Raw genomic sequence first — 5,490 nt, forward strand, 5'->3', positions numbered from 1 at the left:
GAGAATTTGCCATTTTTATCAGTGAAATTGTGATATTTAAATAGAAAACCAGTGTCCCTGGTTATCATACATCTCTATGGCTATATATTAAACACATTCAACTAAAAATGCTCATCAATGACACACGTAACCATGGGCACAATTTCCAAGCATTAAGTATATGTGCAATTGTAGTGCAACTTGGATGCAAACCCTAAGTTAAACAGGATTAAAATATTCTTCTGAACAATGACCCAACATTGTAACCCTTTGACCAAAATGTTCTTTTAAAATGATTACTGCACTTAAGCTTTGTCTCTACATCTAGAGATAATTAATTAGCACCTTCATGAGTCTAAAGAAATTATAATTTTATTAAAGTACATTGCTCTTCAGATTTAGTTTTACACTTCATGACACCTTTGCACATGAGGATGGGTAACATGGTTGGGTGCCACACCATGCTGACTCACAACATGGCTATACCAGATAACCACACAGGACAGAAGGGGAGAGCTACTGCAATCTTTATCTTCTTTTAATTCTCAGCTCCCTGTATGAACATGAGTAATAGCCAAATAAGAAGAGAGCAAAAAGCCAGAAGCAAAGACAAGAACAAATCATTAAGACGCGATCAGCACCAGGAGTATTAAATTGGCTGAAAGACATAAAACACCCCAAAATTCTGTCCTTCCTCTTCAATATGAACTTAGTCATGCAGTATTTGTGCTGAATAAATGCCCAGTGAACTAGCCAGCCTGTGTGCATCTGTAATAAGGGGTGGGTACATGGAAGTGCATTGCAATGATGCACTCTTAGTTCAGATAATCGATTTTCCCAGGTGTTCCTTTCCAGCTTCTCAGCACAGCATAAAGGAAATTACAAGGAAAATTGATCCTGGTAGTTTCTATTTTATTTTGCTCTCACCTGCCACCCCATCTCTCTCCCACCTCCAGTGAAAGATGAAGGAGAAAATGTTCATAAAAGCAAGAATTCTGGGCTGAATCTGATTTGGCTCAAACACTTGCAGCCATCTTTCTGCATCAATCGGTACTGAGTGAAATCTGTGACGTAGGCTGTTCTGTGAAAGACCGAGGTCCAGATAAGACCTGGGGGTACTACTTACTTGCTTAGCATGTGGAGACTGTTGAGTACTGATGAAATTTAGATTAGCCACTGTAGTTTAGATTTTTAAACCCTTAAGCTTTACTTAACCTTACCACAGACTAACAAAAATTCCTTAGAAGTAGCACCTGCTAACTCTCATGTGTAATCTCGCCCTTACTCAGTTTACTTTCTGAGCAGATTGTGAACTCCTACTTATTGCCACTACAGCTGACAACCAGTTCACAGTTAGGTGTCACTGCACATGGTTAGTTGCCATGGGTGACAGTGATGAGTAGCAACACACTTCCCTACAGGCAATGTACATCAGAGAGGATGTCTGCTCTATCACACACCTCTTCATACATTCTGTGGCATCCCATGGGCAACTATCAGAGGTGTGAGTCCTATAGGCGAGTTTCACAGCAGAGATCTGGGAGGAGAAACCAGCGACAAGTTGTCCCAGCCACGAACAGCTCATGACAGACTTGTTTTCCAGCTCATTGCAGCCTTCCCCTGCCGCCATCCTCTAGAATGGTATGCAGTTGAATTAGAAACAAGACTGGAATGTGGAAGCGGACCTCCTTCCATCACCAGAAAGTCAAACATCAATCATTCCCTCACACATAAAACACACAAGAGACACTTCTCCAACCCAAGCAGAGCTTTTCATTGCCCAAAAAAGACTCCATAAAATCCCCTTGGGGACTCTGCACCTTCCAGCCTGATTTATACAGAAAGTTCTCAACTGTTTCACAGACATGCAGAGATTCAAAACCCTTACACAAATTTGCTTAAGTGATCAGAAGCTGGTTTAAACCTGTCACAGAACAGAAGTTCAGTGCACATAAACGTTTCAAAAAGGCCAAAACTGGTTTAAGATAAACCTGGTTGAATGTAGTATCAGAAATTGATTTAGGTCAAACCCGTTTATGAAATTTCTGTCTGAGACCCCCTTCTTGGTTCAAGTTAAATCACAGGATGTTTGCAACCTTGGGCTGTGCTGTGCTGTGCTGTCTGCTCCAGAGAGCAGGGTTGGCCTTGCGCCTCCGTTCCTTAGCCAGAGCAGCGAGGGCTGGCTGACAAGAGGGTCGGGGTGGGAAACCCAGCTCTCCAGTCCTGTGCTGTCTGCTCGAGCAGAGCATGGGTGGCCCCGTCTGCTCTCTAACCAGAGCAGTGAGGGCTGGCTGACAAGGGGGTGGGGGTGGGAAACCTAGCTGAAGACACAGCCTGGTCTGTTTCACAGGGGCACAGCAGCCTCGCCAGCTCCCCTCCCCTCCCCCCCACTCCTAAAGGTGCTCGAGTGGCAGGAGCAGGGACGTGGCCAGACACAGGCCTGGGCTGGCCGCATGAAGTGGAGAGTGGGGAGAGAAGTGGGGTTTAATCCCCTTTCCGTCTCCTCTCCCACTGACATGGGACCCCGGTCTGCTGCAAAGGGGCACAGCAGCCCCTGTCAGCTTTCCCCCCAACCTCAGCTCACTGCTCCAGCAGTGGGAGTTGGGGCATAGCCAGATCCTGACACAGGCCAGCCCCCTAAGGTGAAAGGTGGGATTAATCCCCTCTCCCTCCCCTCTGTCACTGGCATGGGACCCCAGCTGGGGTACTGGTGGGAGAGGGGAGGGAGAGGGGACTGAACCCTGCTGACCTCCCCACCTTTTGCCTAAGGGGGCCGGCTGGACTGGTGTCTAGTTACACCCTTTTCTCCTGCCGCTCAAGCGGTGAGCAGGGGGTGGGGGGAAGCTGACAGGGGTTGCTTCCCCCTTTCCCCTCCAGGCACACCCTGGCTGGGGACTGTGCAGGCCAGGGTGGGAGTTTAAACTCCTCCCCAATCATACTCAGCCTGCCAGGGCCTGGTCATGCCCCTGCCCTCAGCTCAGCTTCCCTCCAGCCTTCCTGCCACTGCTGAAGGGAAGGGAGGGCTCACTGTAGCGCCCCCCACAGCTTCTAGCTTGACCCACTGCAGATATGTGGCTGCATTTCTGGAATCAAAAGTGAATGTCTTTTCACTTGCTTCTCAGTTCAATCTACACAGGTTAGACTAACCTGCAAAGATCGAATCGATTCAGACTCAGGTTTTCTGAATATCAGGACTTAGCCCTAGTGAGAAAGTTTTTCCTAATATCTAACCTAAACTTCCTTTACTCCTTGTTTTGTCATCTGCGACCACTGAGAACAGTCCAGCTCCATCCTCTTTGGAACCCCACTTCAGGTAGTCGAAGGCAGCTATTAAATCCCCCCTCCCCCGTCTTCTCTTCTGCAGACTAAATAAGCCCAGATACCTCAGTCGCTCCTCAGAAGTCATGTGCCCCAGCTCCCTAACTATTTTTGTTTCCCTCTGCTGGACTCTCTTCAACTTGTCCACATCCTTTCTGTAGTGGGGGGCCCGAAACGGGACACAGTGCTCCAGAAGTAGCCTCACCAGTGATGAACAGACAGAAAGAATCACTTCCCTCAATCTGCTGGCAACACACCTACCAATCCAGCCCAGTATGCCGTTAGTCTTCTTTGCAACAAGGGCAAACTGTTGGCTCATATTCAGCTTATCGTCCACTGTAACTGGAGTAGTATGCTCTCGTGTCAATATGCCACCGATGTTAATGGGACTCCTCTCGTAAAGAAGTGCTGCTCAGGATAAAGGGAGCAGAATCAGGCCTTAAATACTGCCACTAAAGTTTTGACATTCAGAGCAATGCAATCCCAGAGTATACCTTTGAGAATATGTTATATAAAAGCCCACATCAAAAATACCCCAAATGCCACACAGAAAGCTGTTTAAAGGGAGATCAAGCAGGCCTTAGAGCTTTCTAATGTTGGCTGAGAAACTGAGGTCTGGGGTTGTGGGATTTCCCAAGAGGGCCTTTTTAAAGCTATAACCAGAGGACTACTGTGTCAGAGGATATGATCAGAAAAGGAAGGAAAAAGACTAGATATAAAACAAAGACACTGGCCCAGGGTCTACCCTGCCCATCCAACAGAGGGGAATGAGAAGAAACAGTCAGAAAGCCAGCTACAATTTCCTGACCTGGTGCCAGCAAGGCCCTGGCACCCACTCAGTCCCTATGCTGGGGAAGAGAAAGATTGCTAGAACAGAAATAACCTATGTCAAGTTTATACCAACCAATAATTCCTCCTTCACAAGGAGAATTATGCACTAAGCATGTCTGACCAGACCCAGCCACACCATCCTGGAGAATCTGAACTTGTGTTTCCATGTTAACTGCACCAATAATAACAGAGAGAGATTTCCTCAAGCCCCTCTCTTCTCAAGAGCAGAAAAAACACACTTTAAACGTTTCCTACGGTAAACCAATGGCATAAATCAGAATATTTCACAGATATAAAATATTCTGATAAGAGGGTGGAAAGGAAACTATCAAGTTAAAAAAACAACAGCCCTTTTCATGTTTGGTCACATTTTGCTCATTTGATCTTTGTTGAAAAAAACTAGATCCAGCAAATTTTTCTCGTCTTAAAAAATAAAAAGATCCTTTTTTCAAATGAGCTTTTGTTCCTCTAGTCTTTAATCTCCGCTTCCATAAGTGCTGGATTTCATGCAAAGAACCAAGGAACTCTTGTTTAACATCAAAATGCCCCACAGCCTCTTTGTACGCTCTTTCACTCTTAAGACATCTAACAAGTTAAGAAGAAGCTCTCAGAGCTGACTGTATGGAGGAGTTCAGCTGTCAATGACTATCTGTATCTCAGGTTAAATTTTACATGGCACAATCAAGGGCCGGGGAAGAGGAAGACACTTCCATTTGTGTCTTGAAAGAGACAGTTAAAATACTTTATGACAGAAATAGAGAATGTCAATTGGTGAAGGTATCAAGATTATGCAGCACAGCTCCATGTGAGTACATGCAATCAAGGTGCTGAGTGTCAAATGATAATCAAAGTGTCATGCAGAAAGAACATTTCTGCCAGTAGCTGGCCATCAAAAGAATACCTACCAGATCACTTTCCTTTTCCTCTCAAACTATTTTTGAAGATGACCCAGTAGTTGAGACACAGTGGCCAACTTTACTCCCTTCCTTGAGAGACCAAATCTGTTTCAAACAAAAAATGAGATGAGAGGATACTAAAATAGAGTGAATAAGGGAATGAAGTTCACAGGAGGAGAAGAGAAATTACAAGAGAGGTATAAAAAGCACACAAAGGCTGTGTGGAGTAAAGGTGAACATACAGTACAACAAAAGGAAAAGGCTTCTTTGGGAAAGGGAAATGCAGAAGTACAGCCTGCCTGAAGCAGGGATGGAACCCATGGCCTTTAGATTGGCAGACCAATGCTTAACAGAAACCAGCAATGGTTTCAGCAGTTGAAAAAATGTACAAGCAAAAGGCCTGACTGTAATATCATGGTGTGAAGTACAGCGTTCATTCCATTAAGCTGGAATGAAGGCTGTTAGG

General features: G+C 45.4%; 1 protein-coding gene across 1 annotated transcript in view; it reads right to left on the reverse strand.

Moving 5' to 3' along the window:
* The window catches only part of POMGNT2 (protein O-linked mannose N-acetylglucosaminyltransferase 2 (beta 1,4-)), a 41,543-nt gene extending 36,491 nt beyond the window's left edge, over positions 1-5,052 (reverse strand). The window contains exon 1 of the mRNA XM_006030268.3: positions 5,034-5,052. The gene's annotated coding sequence lies outside the window, so the exon portion shown is untranslated. The remainder of the gene's footprint in view (positions 1-5,033) is intronic.
* Positions 5,053-5,490: the final 438 nt, after the last annotated feature.

Source organism: Alligator sinensis, unplaced genomic scaffold (genome assembly GCF_000455745.1).
Source record: "Alligator sinensis unplaced genomic scaffold, ASM45574v1 scaffold279_1, whole genome shotgun sequence".
Classification (NCBI taxonomy): Eukaryota; Metazoa; Chordata; order Crocodylia; family Alligatoridae; genus Alligator; species Alligator sinensis.